The following is a 19,260-nucleotide window of genomic DNA, read 5'->3' on the forward strand; positions in this document are numbered from 1 at the left end:
GGGATCTTCCCGGACCGGGGCACGAACCCGTGTCCCCTGCATCGGCAGGAGGACTCTCAACCACTGCCTCACCAGGGAAGCCCTAAATGGTTGATTTTTGTACTTTCCAAATAACAAGTTAACTACCACACTGGGAAAGACACTTGACTCTTCTGAGTCTCAGTTTAGCCATCTGTAAGATGTAATAATATGTCTTCTAAAATTGTTAAAGGCTCAAATAGAAATCACCTAGTACCTTAATCCGTGAATAAATAAATAATAGTTTTGTTCTTCCTTCCTAAACGCTTGTATAAAAATATTTCTTTTAAAAATATTTAATGGAAAAACCATAAGTAATATTAAAATTATTAACATTAAAAGAAACTTTGCTAGGTACTTAGCACTTACCCAACTTCTTGGTTTGTAAATTCCTATAAGATCTGAACTTTAGGCTCATTTACTTCCTCAAATTTTACATTTCAACAATATTGAACTAAAATAGTTGCATGTCCCTGAACATATGTTCTTTCCAATCTATATGCCTATTTTCTTTCTGGATTCTCTTCTAACTCATATCTCAAAAATCTAGCCTAAATGTCTCCCCTCTCTTTAAAGATTTCCCTAGTCTCCTCTCCTAGACAGAGTGAGTGAATCATTCCCTTTTGTATTCTCCTCCTAAAACTGAAGCCATCAAAAAAGTGACAACAGAGTCCAAGAAAAATAAATGAAATGTAAACAAATCGAACACATTTAAACAATGGCATAAACTTTGTAAAATTATCTTGATGTAATCAGGATTAATTTTGGCCACGAGTGACAGAAAGCCAAAACTCAAGTGTCTTACAAGATAGAAGTTTATCTCAGTCAAGTCAAAGACGTAGACAGGTCAGTGCGGGCAGGGTGACATCCTGAAGTTATCAGGGACTTTCCATCTTAGTGCTTTACCCGTTCTTAGCTTGTGGTTTCCACTCATTGTCCAATTATCATGCCCACATCTCAGCAAGCATGGAGGAAGGGGGAAAAATAGGGTGTGCCCCCCTTCCTTTAACAATACTTTCTGCAAGGTGCACACAGTACTACTGCTTATGTATCTCTAGCCAAAACTTAGTCACATGACCACATTTAGCTGTAAGAGAGACTGAAAGTGATATTTTTATTCCAAGTAGTGATAGGCTGGGAACAAAACTAGTAGACGGAGAAAATTGATATTAGGGTACAAGAATCAGTCATTGCCATGCTTGTTTATATCTTATCTGTGGTAGGTACATAACTGACATTTAAAATTTACTATCTAACACCAATATTTCTAATAGTGTGTACACTGTAAAATTATATAGTAATTTCTTCTAAATTTGAATTTTTAAGTTAAATATTTCTATTGGTAGAGATAAATCTCTATGAAATTTAAGTAATATTCACAATAAAATTACCAAAGGAAAAAAAGAAATTTTAATAAAAACAGGAAAAGCCACTTTATTTTAAACGTTGCTTTGTAACAGTTACTAAATATGAAGCAAAATGTTAAATTAGAATATTTAAAATAAAATATAGCCACTGAATTAATAAAATTACATATAAACAAAACTGCATGTAAGCAAAATTGCACCAATACTCTCAGAGAAGATAGAGGATTTGAGGAGATTTGAGAAGAAAAAAGTCTATGAGTTATTTTATTATACTTCCTACAAATGCCATTCAGAGATTTTTAATCAATTAAGAGGTGATCATGAAACAGAAGTAAAAATTATAACAGAATAAAGCAAAACCAGGTTTGGATCAAGATCTCACACTATGTGACTTTGGGCAAGTAACTTTACAGATAGATGATGATGACTATGACAAGGGGTCAACAGAATTTACCATATCAGCCTCTGTGCTGCGCTTTTATTATAAGCATTTTTTAATTTAATATTCACAACACTCCTGAAGTATAAACATTACTCTGCTTTAGAGACAAAAAAACTGGATCTTAGACTATGTAACTGACTCAAGATCAAAACAGCTATATAAATATTACAGCACAAACGTAAAGGTTTTTCTGACCCAGTTCCTCTTCTTAACCATTATGCATGTTACTTCCCTTCAAATTCTCTGGATGTTGGTTTTCTCATCTGCTATATAAGGAGAATGTAGCACAACCTAAACTTTTCTAAAGTTCATTCTGGCCTTTTAAGATATTGGTATTCTAGTGAGGTCTGACTCTTCCCACCCCCAAAAAAGCACACAGTATCAATAGATCTAATCAGCCTCCTTGCTGGAACTTATGTAAGTCAACAAAGTTATCATTACTATATGTAATGTAGAAAGCAAAAATCCATACATTAAAACGTACAGATGAAAGGATCACAATGTGTAAGTGAGGTAAATTTGGATATATCCCTGATCTTTACTGTTGATGTCCTACCCCTCTCATATCAATAAAGGAGTAAACCATAACATTAAACAAGTAAGAGGGAAGAAAAGTAACTAATATTTATAAAAATCCTTTTAAATATATGCATAAATCATTTTCTGCAGATACTGAGGCACAAAGACGCTGACTTGCTAAAGGTCATATACACAGTATACAGCGGCATCAGTACTTGAACTCGCTTTTTCCTAACTACCCTGCTTCCTATGGTTCAATTTTGGATATGCATGTATTAATATCCTTGTTTCAATTTTAATATAAGAAAACTAAAGATACTAATTAATTTAGTTCTTTCTGGGGTACTTATGATTACTAGCAAACATTTGCTAAATACTCATTTGCTGAGTACAATTGGAAAATACATATTAAAATATGCAGAATACAAGGGAATATATGTTATCAGTTACATAAGAATAATAAAAATCACCAAACTACTAAGGAGGGAGAATCACTTTCAATTAGGATGATTAGGAAAGGCCTCAAAGAGATGATTACATGTATACAGGGCTTTAGAAGGGAGGTTTGATTTCATCAGGAGAAATAAAAGCCTGAAAAGGAAAAAGAATATTCTAGGAAAAGGGAATGACATGAATGTAAGTATGGAGACAAAATGTATACTCAAGGTGGAGTATGTCGTTCACATTGTATAGAATGTAGGGTTCTTCTTCTTGAATAATAGGATATTTGTCTGGGAAATATGTTAGAGCCAAACTGAGGAGGGGTCTTGAATACCAAGTTAGAAAGCCTGAATTTGATCTTATAAGAAATGGAAAGTCACTAACCATCTTCAGGTAGAGAAATAAAAGAATCAGAGCAACGCTTTAATAAAGTTCAACTGAGGATCATATATAGGCTTCAATAGAATTGATGATGGCCAGGAGGAAAAGAGATCATTTAGAAGATCTTGACACTTCAGAGAAATGTAACTTAAGGAGTAAAAACAGAAATTCTCCTAAGTTCTGAAAATTTCTGAAGAAAAAAAATATATAAGGTATATATTATATATGAATACTTTAGCTCCAGCTCTGAAACAATCTATAATAGCCCCTTCCTAACCACAGCATTCTACTCTTTTAGTTCTTTATCATCTCATTTCACCAGCTTATCTACCTCTGACTAGTCCTTTCTCCATTTTCTCTGAATATATCAGCCCTTCCCTGGCCTCATTTTATTCCAGTCCCATGGTCAACACTTGAACTACTCTCTCAATACCCTCAGCCTGAATCAGTGATGAAATCTACCCTCTTCTTGACTCAAGGAGCTAGAGAAAGCCTCACAGCCTGGACATTATTACACAGGATTTCTATTATCAGTAACTTATGAAACTCTCAAATGAATACTTCTTAATTTTTAACTTATTTAACATCTGATAATATTGAACACCACCTCTCTTCCTGAAATTCTTGAACTCAGAACAGTTGCAATTAAGTGTTCTCTTAATATTACCCTAAAAATGTACTGAGAGTTAGCATTCTTTAATTTAAAAAAACCACCTTTTTCATCCAATGCTAATTTTAACTTTCTTGATTATAAATCATTAGATGCAAAACAGAAGGTTACTACAGAAATAGGTTAATATTTTGTTGTAAACCATTCCGTTAGGGCAATAAAGTTCTGATTAAGAAAAAACAAACAAGCAAAGAGCAACAAATCAGAGATAGCTAAAATGCTCCCTTAGGAAAATGAACATGCCATAAACATCTGTAGACTCAATGATGATGATAAAGCCTTTAAAAATAAAATAAAAGTTGTCTCTGGCCTCTCTGAAAAATGTTAAATTTAACAAATGTACCAGTTTTCCAAAAAAATGTTAAAACATTAAGATTTTATATACACGGAATAACATTTCTGATAATTACAGAACAATTAAATGGGACAATGAACAATTGTCTAATGAACAATTAAAATGGGATTTAAGAAGCAGATTAACTGAGTAAATAATTTACTCAATTTTTTTCCTCTGTTACTTAAAAGGAGTTTTCAAAAATGCTGTAAAATTTCATTACTGCAATTCAGATTTTAATAGTTAGAATTTTCTAATAATGTAGATCAAGGCCTTGGATAAAGTTTTTCTTTAAGTAACATATTTCCTTATAGACAGTAGAAATTAACATTTTAAATAAAATTAAAGCGGAAAAGTTCAGTTTCTTAAGAGAACTATCCTTTTCAACAACTCTCCATATTTGGAAGACTGTTTATAAATCATTTAAATATCAATGAAAAATTTAATCAAGAAGTCTGAGAGTCCTTTCGATGTTGTTTTCACAGTCTTTCCTTAATATGTGATTACAGTCCCAAGTAATTTTATTTTTGTAATTTTTTTCCTAATGTGAAGTCACCTTAAATGTTTCATGCCATATTTTAATAAAAACAGAAACTAAAAAAGATGATGTTCAGATTATGATTCACACTGAAATATGTTAGTATAATTAGGCATATAATTTCAGTTATAAATTAAGTGTAATTTTCATATAAAATGTTTTAAAATCATTTAAAGAAGTATTTAAATAACTAGAGTGTGAGATGTGAATCATTAAATGTAAACATTCATTTGGCTCTTGAAAGAAAGAATAACAATTTAAAATCATAAATATTTTCTAACTTAATTCTCATTCTCAGAGAAAACAAAACATCCTTAAAAGCTTAATTATCATTTTAGTCTTACTGTGATCAATGTGGTCAATCTTGTGACATAACTGTTGAGAAATCTGCAATAAGAAAACAGAAATAGCATTCAGCTGAATCATACTTGAGTAAGTAATTTCAGAAACTAAAAAGTTTGTTTAGAATATTTGTCTTTCTTGATGCCATAAGTCATATTTAAATTAATCTAAAATTGTCAGGAAAAGTACAATTGGCATGACACAAATAAGCATAAAACACCTGGAGTTTATTTATAGGTCATTATTTATTATAGTATGGTAAATTATGTTTTGTTATAATCAACAACACCCCAGGATTAACATAATATAACATATTAGTAAATAAACTATAGGTCATTTGGGTTAGTTTTATTTGTTTTCAAATATTTACTGAGAGGAGAATCACAGTGTCTTAAATATACTACAAAGCAAAAGACAGCCAGGTATTGTTTACCTTTTTCTCTATGATTAGATTAGCAGTGCAGTCTATGGCCAGAACATGATCTACTTATTATCAATTAATAGGAGAAATTGCTTCATGCTAATCCTTATGAACAGTGTCAAAACTATTAAAGATTGAAAATATCATTGGAAAGGAACTATACACTATAAACCCAGGGGAAGTTATAATTTAAACTATTTCCTAAGCTATATATGGGTTAGAGTTCTTACTCCTGTCAAATCTAAGCTTTTAGAAATTTCTTAATTAACAAGGTATGATTTAATTTAAGGTGAACTTTTAAATGTTTAGTGTTAAAAAGTAATACAATGTTAATGGTGTTTTAAGATTCATAATTAGCTTTCATGTGTTATTTCATCAGATCCTCATAACAATTCCTTCACAGAAGTGGGAAAGAGGTATTTCTCATTATATACTCAGGAAAATAGATATTGGAGAGGATACATGACTTGTCCAAGCACACAGAACTGAGTTTTCCTTGGTTCCTTTTTTATCTCACACCTCCCATCCAATCTATCCTGCCAACAACTTCCTCATTCTATCCTTAATTCAAAACACTTATTACTGCTTTTTACCTCACTAGTATAAGATATTGCTCTCCAATATTACTATTATAGTCTCCCTACTTCTATTCTTAACTTAGCAACAAATATATCAGCTCACAACACTCCCTTACTCAAAACTGTCCAAAGGCTTTTCCATCACTTAGGATAAAATCCATAATACCTACCATGGCCTATTAGTCCCTCTGTCACCTGGTTCCCTGACTACATCTCCTGTCACTCTCTCTCTACTATGTTCCAGTCACAATGACCTTTTTGATACTCCCCAAACATACCAAACTTGTCCCTCTTCAGGGCCTTGACATTAGCTGTTCTCTCAGCCTGCAGCAACTGTTCCCCAAATCTTTGCAGGACTGGCTTTCTCATTTCATTCAGATCTGATAACAAATGCTACCTCCTCAGAGAAGCCTTCTCTTCTCACCAGAGACTGTTTTCAGCTGTAAGCTGCATGACAGAAGATCACTGGAGCACTAGTATAACAGCTGGAACCCAACAACTACTCAAGAAAGAGCTGCTGAATGAATGAGTGAACAATTACTTACTGATTTCCTACTGCATCCAGCACTATGCCCAGAGGGATATATAAATAAAAATGCTTACAATTTCTATTTAAGGAAAATATGCCATTAACAACTTTGTATACATTTTTAAAAGTCACTGCAGGGAGATTTTGGGAAGCTCAAGGGAAAAAAAAAAAGGCAAAGCGGGGTTGGTGTGAAAGTGGGTGTAGTTGAGTTAACAGGTGTGATACAATAAGGGTCTGGATAGTGCAGATGAGTACAGAGAGAATGGGAAACCCAAGATACATCTTACATGGAGAAACAAGAGGACTTCATGCTAAATTAAGTACAGGAACGGGGACAGCAGAGAAAGATTACCAGGGACACAATGAAAGAAACCTGTAGTGGTAGGGTGGAGTGACTTTTATTTTGGACAGTAAGTAAGCCCAATGTTACCACAGGCTATTCAAATGGAGATGCTTCTCAACAATGGGTAGATATTGCGATTTAGAATAGTCCAAGGTTTAAAAATCAGTCATATAAAAAGTACAATTCAAGCCAAGAGAGTGGATGAGTTTACCAAGGGAATGAATATAAAAAAAAGTCAAGACTATCCAACAGAATTTGGGGGATACCTATAAATAAGGCTCATGGGAAGCAAGAGTGGTGACACTGTATGGTGTTTTGTTATGTTTTAAGTCCAAGAAATAGAGAAATGGAAAATACACTGAAGGCAAAAGAGGAAAGATTTCTAAGGAGGAGAACATGTTAGCTTTAACTGATGCATGGAGGTATAAAAGAATATAAAGCCAGAAACTTATTCTCTCCAAATTATCTATGTTCCCACCATATCAAATCAGATCAGAAAAAGGCTACATAGATGGAATGCATTACTCTCTGTATCCAAAGACCTGCCTTCAGTGAACTCCTTCCTAGCATTATGCTTTCAACTTCAATCAATACAAAAAAAAACAGGCTTGTGATGGTAAAGAGTCAATAAAAAGGCTTGTGAAAGAACCAAATATACTTTCTATAAAACGCTGTAATTAAAAAAGCTATTAAATATTTTTAAATAGTTACATTCAAATAATATAAGTAACTGAATAAAAAGATAAATGTTCCATTTTATTTTTTATTTTCTTGGACAAAAACAAGATAATTAAGACTAAATCTATAATTTAAAATGCATACTTGGGCTTCCCTGGTGGCGCAGTGGTTGCGCGTCCGCCTGCCGATGCAGGGGAACCGGGTTCGCGCCCCGGTCTGGGAAGATCCCACATGCCGCGGAGCGGCTGGGCCCGTGAGCCATGGCCGCTGGGCCTGCGCGTCCGGAGCCTGTGCTCCGCAACGGGAGAGGCCACAGCAGAGGGAGGCCCGCATACCACAAAAAAAAAAAAAAAAAAAAATGCATACTTGATTTAAAGCCCTAATCCTTAGAGTATAAAAGTCTAGTAAAGGCATTCCTTCATCATGGTAGCAATTTTTACACACAACTTACTGGATATTTGCAAATGCATGAGGAAAAAAAATACATGAAATTAAAACAACACTAGCGGTTAAAGTCAGACAAATCTTAGGGCTTCTCATAAAAATCCTGGGTGGCTTTTACAATGAAAAGGTAATTCTTTAAAATCATCTTGAAACTATGAAATATATTCAAATAAGACATATAAAAAGTAATATTACATTTTATGAAAACATAAGTCAACTAATGTATTGGTTATGTACTTTTCTCCTACCAGACACCATCTTAGTAAATACGCACAGAGAAAAATCTCAACTATATTTACCAGTTTAACAACTATATTTACTATGTTTCCAGTAATTAGCATGTAACTATCTCTATTTTTCTTCTTCCTCTGCCCCAAATGGAAAAAGTCTTTCCTTATCTAATCAATTTTAGCATACTCAAGACTTTACCTTCACTTGACAACCTTACATAAGTTTCAATATATACAACGTAAGGATATTTATCCCTACCAAGCTTATTGAAAAGATTCAAAGGAATAAATGAATAAAAAATCTACTGGCTTTTTCTCACTCAATTAAATCTGAACATGGAAATATATGCTAATTAACCCTAAAATTCATTTAAAGTAATAGTCACTAAAATATTTAATCATTAATTTATATATCAGTTTAATGTTTTCTCTGTGTTCTATGCTCATTAAAAGGCGTGGTTATATAATAAAAATTATCTCTAAAATTTACATATGAAAAGTAATCTCATAAACCATATGCTACTGGTAGGCTATATCAGTGTTGCAATCTTGGATTGTAGACATGAAAATTCTGTCTTTATCATTCTCTTTTTAGGAATCACAACTATGCACAATTTGGCATACATTTTTAAGGTTAATAACAAACTTTACAAAAATCTAAACATGCTTCTACCATCATCTAGCTATTTTGAATCCTATTATTTTTTTTTTTATTACTTGGGGAAATTACTTGGTAGGAAAAAAATCACATACTTTGATTAGCAATACTTTAGCGGGGAAGGATACTTGTAAATAATAGGAATCTATAAAACCGGAGAAACTGGTAAAAATGTGATCTACCACTAATGGAATACATGTCAATATCCATGGGATGTGGGTCCCACAGATAAGGGAAGCCTGACTGTACTATGCTGCTTTATATAAGAGACTTGTGCATCTACAGATTTTGGTACCTGTGGCAGGTCCTAGAATCAATCCCCCACTGATATCAAGGGACAACTCTAGTCTATACAGAGCTGTGCAATGGAACTTAATGCAATAATGGAAAAGTTTACTATCTGCACTGTCCGATACCTAGCCCATAGCCAAATGTGGCTATTGAGTACTTGTAATATGGTGTGACTAAGGAACTGACTTTTAAATATTAACTAATTTAAATTTAAATTTAAGTATCCACATGTAGCTAGTGACTACCATGTTAGCGCAACTAGGCATTTCTGAAACTATGCTAAGATCAAAGTGTAAATGATCCTCCTAAAATATTTGAAGATTTATTTTCTCTATTTTTTGTAGACATAGGGAAAAAACCCTCAACTGTGTTGGGCAGAATATGTTCCATTCAGGAACAGTGCTCCAGATTTGGAAAGAAATTATTTTATCTTCAAATAACTTTCAAGTTTATGTTGGGTGGAAAAGAAGGTTTACTTTATTGCAGAATTCTTAATGGACCATAGTGCTTATAAGAGGAAATAGCCTTAGATTTTGGAGAACTGAGTTTTAAATCTCTTTAAATTTAAATCTAAATCAGCTGGGTAGAAGTGGTTTACTTCATTTATTCATGCACTGTTATGACTAAAACCTCAACAGAACTTAGAAAAAAAAGAAATTTATTTTATTAACAATTTTAATAGTTCTGATCCTTGGGAACCTCTTTTGCCAACAATTATTTTCCCTTTCTTATTATGTTTTAAGAAAAAAACATGAGCAAGCTTTAACAACAAGACAAGAGCTTTATTTAACTAAGCACATAATATGGTATGAACGAAAGAAGCCTGCCGTCTAGTCTAGAGTGGTCATATAAATAGAAGACTTTATATAACATTAATAGAAGTTTTGTTAAGCAGTTTTGTCAAATTATAAAAACACCAATCAATTTAGATACCTTATCTACAAGCAACAAAGCTCTAAAGTGATAGAAATCATTTCCTGACCCATACAAACAGTTGACTATGTTGGTGTCTGGCTAAAAGTTGTTTTTCTGATTTCATGGGGGGAAGACATCGAAGGAAAGAAAACAGGCAGCTTGAATGGACAGTTCCAATTCCAAGCAGTATTTTGGCGCATAATACTCACTGAATGCTTGCTGTCCTCAATTTCACCTGTAGGTCTAAGCGGGTATTCAGTAAAATATTAGATATGCATCTTCCCTTAATGTTCAGGGAAGCTGTGAAGGCCGGAGTTCCAATGATTCCTGCCACTGCACATTAATCCATGCAAATTAATCCAATCCCTCCCAGATACCAAGGGACGACTGTAATTCAACACCTGCTGTTAGAAAATAACCAGAGCCCACTATCTACACTAGGGATACCCAGGAAGTTAAAAAGTGATTACTCTATAGCCTCCCAAGAGAAGTCTAGAAATAAAACAAATGATAGTTTCTCATTTTAAAACACCAAACTTTGTCATATCACAACCTAAAATAAAGTGAGCTTCCCCTTAAGAGAACTGCTTTAAGTGTTAAAGAAAACCAAAAGCAGAAACAAAAAAGTTGTACATCTCTTTAAGTTCTTAAAGAGATGATTTACCACGATTCTAACTTTTTGCCACTCTTTCCAAACTACTACTCTCTTCAGCTAAACTACTTCATACTAAACTACTAAATACTACTTCTGGTAAAACAAAATATAAACAGATGGCATTTAAAAAAGCACTTCTTGGAGAAAACTCTAATTTGAAAAGATACATGCACCCCAATGTCCATAGCAGCACTATTTACAATAGCCAAGACATGGAAGCAACCTAAATGTCCATCGATAGATGAATGGATAAAGAACATGTGGTACATATATACAACGGAATACTACTCACCCATAAAAAAGAATAAAATAGGGACTTCCCTGGTGGCACAGTGGTTAAGAATCTGCCTGCCAATGCAGGGGACACGGGCTTGAGCCCTGGTCCAGGAAGATCCCACATGCCACGGAGCAACTAAGCCCATGCCCAACAAATACTGAGCCTGTGCTCTAGAGCCTGCGAGCCACAATTACTCAGCCCATGTGCCATAACTACTGAAACCTGCACACCTAGAACCCGTGCTCTGCAACAAGAGAAGCCACTGCAATGAGAAGCCTGCGCACTGCAATGAAGAGCTGCCCCTGCTCGCTGCAACTACAGAAAGCCTGCGTGCAGCAACAAAGACCCAACGCAGCCATAAATAAATAAATACATTTATTTTTTAAAAAAAGAATGACATAATGCCATTTGCAGAAACATGGATGGACCTAGAGACTATCATACTAAGTGAAGTCAGACAAACATGATATGATATCACTTATATAAGTGGAATCTAAAAAAATGATACAAATGAACTTACTTGCAAAACAGAAATAGACCCATAGACATAGAAAACAAACTTATGGTTACCAAACAAGAAAGAGGGGAGAGGGATAAATTAGGAGCTTGGGATTAACAGATACACACTAGTATATGTAAAATAGATAAATAAGGTCCTACTGTATAGCACAGGGAACTATACTCAATATCTTGTAATAACCTATAATGGAAAAGAATGTATTTGTACACTTTGCTGTACACCAGAAACTATCACAACATTGTAAATCAACTATACTTCAATAAAAAATAAATATAAAATAAAACAGCACTTCTTGTATTATCAGTGATTTTACATTTCTTATAAAATAAAATTACATTTCTATAAATTACTAAAATATATCAATAATTTCACTATCCTTACTACAAAAAGCTGTCATTCCCTCAAAATATATCATATCCTTCATTTGCAACACTTGCCCTTACTGTTCTGTGTGATTGAAACTTCTCTAGAAGAGTTATAATTCCCATAGGTTAACTTACAAAATTTTTAGACAACTAAAATAAGCCTTACTATAATGAAGTTTAACTAGAGCTCAGATGGCCACTTTATAATTTTGCTGATAATAAAAACCACGCAAACAAAGCACAACTGGCCATTAAACTTGGTGAATTGTTTTTTGATTTAAGTATATATAAAGCTGCGTGTTTTTCTAAAGTTTACCACCCTATTCTTTCAACACTAATTAGTACCTCTCAAAATCTTTACTCCCTCTTCATGAGTTTCTGCTTTAGAGCCATAAATGGGCATCCAGTAGAGGAAGAAAGTGGTAGCACTGTCAAGAGGTGTTGAAACATTCTTGAGGCTAATATATACACAATATCCAAAAATGAACTAATCACTTGGATGAAGTAATATAATGAAGGGCTTCATTTGAGAAAAATTATATGCTGTTTTGGCTGTATTTTTATTTCTCTAACTATAAGTTTTTTAGGGAATTCAACTCAAATTGTAGCAATAGAGAGGTAAAGCCTTTAGGAATTACTATTAACTAAACTAAAATACATTATTTGAATATAAATTTGGGGGAAATTTTAGTTTTTATTTAAATTAGAGTCCATCTCAGTCTTGTCAACAAATGCCAAACGAATAATTTGCCACTGATAAGATTGCCTTGAAAAAAACCACCTTACTTGAACAGGCTAGCAATCAAGACAAACATAAAGCTCGTAGTTTTATAAAGGATTCATGTACCATAGCTAAAAGACTTAAATGAAACTATTCCACTCCAAACCTTCAAAGATTCAATTCAGATTATGGCTATGAAGACTCGGTGAAGCAATTAAGCAATCTAACAACATACAATCAAAAAAATATATTTCGGGCTTCCCTGGTGGAGCAGTGGTTGAGAGTCCGCCTGCCGATGCAGGGGACACGGGTTCATGCCCCGGTCCGGGATGATCCCACATGCCGCGGAGCGGCTAGGCTCGTAAGCCATGGCCGCTGGGCCTGCGCGTCCGGACCTGTGCTCCACAACGGGTGAGGCCACAGCAGTGAGAGGCCCGCGTACCGAAAAACAAAACAAAACATATATATATATATATTTCATTAGATATAACAGATAAAGTTGCCATCACTAATAGTACTAGATTTCGAATAATACACATTTTACTCTTTTCTATTAAAAGAACTTTGCTATGAATATTTAGGGATATTAAGTAATCATTACTGCTATTTTACTTTTCCTGAGAATTCTTAGAATGATTTCATCATAAAAAAGAAATCTGGTCTAATGCTTTCAACAGGGACTACATTACCCTGGTCCACTTTCAAAATTTTGGCATACATGCATAAGATACCTTAGGCAATCTCTTAGTACATCAGTTTGCCATGCCATAATTATCTACTTCACAAGGATGTTGTGAAGTTTTAGTTAATTATGCTTATAAAATTTTTTGAGGCATACAAAGAGAGGTGTAAAGCTCAGATCTAATTAATTGCTATGTACTTGATGAAAAAAATGCCACTTAAAAGCATTTATTAGTAACAACATGGATGAGATGGAAAAGACTTGGGTAGGAATAAGTTTGGTGATGGCGGTAGTGATAGTGTTAAGAAATCAAGAATTTGGTTTTGGCAAAGTACCCAAGTGAAAAGTTTCAGAAAAAAAAAAATGACATGATTGACTGTGACAATGCTGCTGGGAAAACACTTAACCTAAGGACTGAGAAATGACCGTTGGATTTAGCTAGATAAACTTCACTGGTGCCCATGACACGAATGTTGTCATCAGAGTGGTGTGGACAAAAGCACTGAATAGGATAAGTAAAGCAGAGAAAGTGCAATGAGGATGTAGAAGCAGCATATATGGACAACTCTTTGAAGGGGTTTTGCTATAAAAAACTGTAGAGAAACAGCACTGTAGCTTGAGGGGGATGTGGGACCTTGAAAGGTTTTTGTATTAAGATGGAGGAATACTACAGCATGTTTATATGCTGATGAGATGGATTTAGGGAAGGAAAAAATGCTGATAGGGAAAATTACAAAAGCAAAATCAATGATTACTAAGCACTTAATAAATGTATAAATCTGTCCTTGCTGCTAGAAATGCAAAGATAATAAAGACATGAACTAATTTAATAATTCTATGGAAACTATTAAAAATGATAGGGGAAAATACCACATGTAATTAAATTAAAAATCCTTTAGAAACAATATTATTTTGTAATAGAGGCTGCCATGTTAAAAATATGAAAGCAATGTTGACATATTTTATGATGTGACAGCAATGTCCTTCTAAGCTATACACATGCAGCTGCACAGTATAAAAATAATGCCATACACAGCTCTTATTTGATTATGCACAGTGGGGCTTAAATAGGATCAATGTTAGACAAAAAGTACAGCCAGCAATTTCAGAAAACATCTCCACCGTATTTTCCCTTTTCCCTCCTCTGTATTGACCTATTTCCACTTTTGGATTTCCAGCACCCTCCTATTCTATAACTTATCACTCTATTCAAAACAGAAAGCAATTCATATTATCAATCATTTATACAAATGTTTATCATTTCCAAAGTTCCATTCTTTTTGCTTATTACTTCCTACCATTTTCCCCTGCCTCCTTAAAAAAGTTAAAACTTAGATAGTTATAAAGAATTTGAAAGTTATAAAGGCAGTTACTAATTACATATTAGGGTAAATTAATCTAGATAAGTTACTCAAACACATTTGCATTTCAGGCTTTTTTCCCTCTAATTATAACATCCTTTATCTCTGTATATTTTTATACCCTGTCCTGTTCTAAAATATGAGTTAATAAACTAAGATGAGGTAAGCTACTAATAAGTTACATAATATCCATAATAAAAATAAGAACCTGAGAGTGAAAAAAATAAGATCAGGCCAAGAGGTTAGTTTCAATACTGCATGCCATAAGGCCCTGTACTCTTTGTTGCTGAAGGATGAAATATATGTCTTTGAGTTTCCTGATAACCAATGCAAAGAAGAAATGATTGTTGTATGCAGCTTTTGCTTGTATATATTATTCACAGTACTCATAAAGTGAAAAGAAATAATTTTCTTAAAGAAAGCACAGCTCTTTTTGTTACTGTGAACTGAGGAAAGTCATTCTATTGAGTGGTCAAAAATATTCCAGCAATAAACAAAATAATGAGTTTTTTTTGTGTTTGTTTGTTTGTTTGTTTTGGCCATGCCACATGGCTTGTGGGATCCTAGTTCCCCAACCAGGGAATATTGAACCCAGGCCACCAGCAGTGAGAGCACAGAGTCCTAACCACTGGATCACCAGGGAATTCCCAAATAATGAGTTTTGAAGAACTATTTCTTTAACTTTCCTCAGAGATTGGCCATTGCCATCATACTAGAGAGCATTTTAGCAGCTAAAACAGCATGGTTCAAGTAGGTCACACATAAGTTTAATTCAAGGATAATATATGAACAATACAGAGCAGTATTCTACATGTTTCAGGTATTCTTCCGCCAAATATTAAAATTTTAGAAATCACAATGAATTTTTTAGATTGAGATACAATTCACATAAAATTCACCATTTTAAAGTGTACACTTCTGTGGTTTTAGTATATTCATAATGTTGTGCAACCATCACCACTATTTAATTCCAGAACATTTTCATCAACCCAAAAAGAAACACCATACTAATTAAGTAGTCATTACCTATTCTCCCCTTCACTCTCTCTTCCAGCCCCTGGCAACCACTGATCTACTTTCTGTCTCTATGAATTTGCCTATTCTGGACATCTCATATAAACGGAATCATATAATATGTGAACTTTTGTGTGTGGCTTCTTTCACTTAGCATGTTTTCAAAGCTCATCCATATTGTAGCTTATATCAGTACTTCATTCTCTTTTATGGCTGAATAATATCCAATTATATGCACATTTTACTTACCCAGTCATCAGTTGATAGACATTTTGGTTGTTTCCACTTTTTGGCTATTATGAATAACACTATGAACATTCATGTACAAGTTTTTGTGTGGACATAAATTTTCAGTTCTCTAAGATATATACCTAGAAATGGAAGTTGGGTCATATGGTAGCTCTATGTTTAACTTACTGAATAATTGCAAAACTGTTTTCCAAAGCGGCTGTACCATTTTACATTCCCACAAACAGTATATGAGACATCCATATACTCCATCCTTGCCAGCACTTATTTTTCATTGTTTTTGTCTTTTTATATTTCTTAGTAGATATGAAGTATTATCTCATTGTGGTTTTGATTTGCATTTCCTGATGTCTAATGATGTTGAGCACCTTTTAATGTGCTTATTGCCATTTCTATAACTTCTTTAGAGAAATATTCAAATCCTTTGCCCAGTCTTTAATTGCGTTATTTATCGTTTTTGTTGTGGCATTCACACTGTGAACACTGTTGTGTTCAAAATGAATTTTTAAAGATTGTCATCTGTTACCAGTTTTTAAATTAAGAGTGACAAACATAAAAGATTATAATTTGTGAAAATGAAGATGGCAGATCAAAACTACATTGAGACAGAATATACATCTTGATATCATAAGGATCTATTGTATAATATTAATGTCAACACTAAATCCTTGCACTGCTTGAGAATTCTCTTCCTCTTCACCATCAAATGTACTACCTAGTTAATGAACAGTTGATATCCATAAGGAGGCATATTGTTTTAACATTCAACAAAAACTGGCAATTGTCAAATAATCAGAAAAAAAGGGAGATATTAAAACAGCTTGCAAGAGTTCAAAAGAAATTAACAAAATAAATGGATTACAGTCTGAAAAAGTAACAGCACATAATAATTGCATGCTCACTGAGTTCTTATGCAGACTGAAAAGCTTTAAAAAAATTAAAAGCTCTCTTATTTGGGGCTTTAAAAGCCAAATGCTGGCTTGATTTTTTTCAACAACGTCCAAGAATATGCCAGTGCCTGTATTGCTCTAGTTTGAACAGGTAATGTTTTTCTTTAAAGTTCTAGGATTAGAAAAAAGTACCTTACTGATCATCAAACTAGTTAACCAGATTCAACCAGCAGTTGGAATTCATTGTAAAAAGGATGGTGAAAAGAACACTTCTGAGTTTCCTGATTGTGATTATTAGGAGATGGAATTTGAAGCAAAGATAATACTGAATTTGCTAGGAGTAGAGGACAAGATCATGAAAAGCTACTAAGCTTAATTACTTGAATATCTAAGTTTTATTAGACATAATTTTAATTCACTTCTGTCATACTAAGTTTTACTATGCTACTTACTCTTTTTTTCCTTATATTAGGGTTTCCATGACCTAACCCCTCACATTACTTGGCATGCTCTCTGCTCTACTTAGTGATGCGCAGGCAGCATTTATCAAGTAACAATGAATATACATCATCATAACATCATAACAAATATGTCTTGCCTTATATCTCCAACATATATTTGTGATATTATCAGTGATACAAAATCATTACATATTAATAACACCCAGCTTTGTTCTCAAAACAAGTTAAAATGATGGTTTAAGTGAAAAATAGATTCTTGGTCTTAAAACTGCTAAGTGAATTAAACAAGCATAAAAGTTGTAATATTTCAAAGAGAATAGCTGCCTTTAGTTTCTAAAAAAATTGTGAAGTGAGCTATTCAAGATGAAACAATGACTGTTTTTGGAGCAATCCAAAGAATAACCACATACTACAAAATGTGCACACTGTGTTCTTCCTTTTCGTATGAACAAAGAAGCTTCAATAAAAATATAAAACAGGGACTTGCCTGGTGGTCCAGTGGTAAAGAATCCACCTTCCAATGCAGGGGATGCGGGTTTGATCCCTGGTTAGGGAACTAAGATCCCACATGCCGCAGGGCAAACCCTGCGCCACAACTGCTGAACCCGGGCGCCTCAACTAGAGAGCCTGTATGCTGCAAACTACAAAGCCCACACACTCTGAAGCCCGTGCGTCACAACTAGAGAGAGAAAACTCGCATGCCACAACTAGAAAGGAGCCTGCGTGCCACAACAAAAGATCTCACCCACCTCGATGAAGATCCCACGTGCCACAACTAAGACACGATGCATCCAAAAATTAAAAATTAATCAATTAATTTTTTTAAAAAAGAAATGAGAGCAGTATAGTGGGACAGAGACATCAATCTATGGAATCTGTACTAACTCTGAATAGTTTGTGTACGAATTGAATTAAATTCTTGGAGACCCAGTTGGTGTTTTGAAGAATTGGAGAATTCATTGCTCGTTTTTGGAAAAAAAACCCAGTAATACTCAATACATTTATTTTTGGAGAAATGAATGAGTGAAAAGTAAATACAAAAGAAGGAAATCACACTTATTTATTAAAGTGTATAGTCATTCTTGTGTCACTTTTTAGAGTTTGCTTTTCCTTTTTGCTATTTTTTTTTAACATCTTTATTGGAGTATAATTGCTTTACAATGGTGTGTTAGTTTCTGCTTACAACAAAGTGAATCAGTTATACATATACATATGTTCCCAGATCTCTTCCCTCTTGGGTCTCCCTCCCTCCCACCCTCCATATCCCACACCTCTAGGTGGTCACAAACCACCGAGCTGATCTCCCTGTGCCATGCGGCTGCTTCCCACTAGCTATCTATTTTACATTTGGTAGTGTATATATGTCCAAGCCCCTCTCTCACTTCGTCACAGCTTATCCTTCCTCCTTCCCATATCCTCAAGGCCATGCTCTAGTAGGTCTGTGTTTTTTACCCGTCCTACTCCTAGTCTCTTCATGACATTTTTATCCCCCTAGATTCCATATATATGTGTTAGCATAGGGTATTTGTTTTTCTCCTTCTGACTTACTTCACTCTGTATGACAGACCCCAGGTCCATCCACCTCACTACAAATAAGTCAGTTTCATTTCTTTTTATGGCTGAGTAATATTCCATTGTATATATGTGCCACATCTTCTTCATCCATTCATCTGTTGATGGACACTTAGGTTGCTTCCATGTCCTGGCTATTGTAAATAGAGCTGCAATGAACATTTTGGTACATGACTCTTTTTGAATTATGGTTTTCTCAGGGTATATGCCCAGTAGTGGGATTGCTGGGTCATATGGTAGTTCTATGTTTAGTTTTTTAAGGAACCTCCATACTGTTCGCCATAGTGGCTGTGTCAATTTACATTCCCACCAACAGTGCAAGAATGTTCCCTTTTCTCCACACCCTCTCCAGCA

At 34.2% G+C, this 19,260-nt stretch overlaps 1 protein-coding gene across 1 annotated transcript in view; it reads right to left on the bottom strand.

The window, feature by feature from the left end:
• Positions 1-19,260, bottom strand: part of BAZ2B (bromodomain adjacent to zinc finger domain 2B) — a 306,538-nt gene that overhangs the window by 209,296 nt on the left and 77,982 nt on the right. The window contains exon 2 of the mRNA XM_055088045.1: positions 5,055-5,097. The gene's annotated coding sequence lies outside the window, so the exon portion shown is untranslated. The remainder of the gene's footprint in view (positions 1-5,054; positions 5,098-19,260) is intronic.

Source organism: Physeter macrocephalus, chromosome 2 (genome assembly GCF_002837175.3).
Source record: "Physeter macrocephalus isolate SW-GA chromosome 2, ASM283717v5, whole genome shotgun sequence".
Classification (NCBI taxonomy): domain Eukaryota; kingdom Metazoa; phylum Chordata; class Mammalia; order Artiodactyla; family Physeteridae; genus Physeter; species Physeter macrocephalus.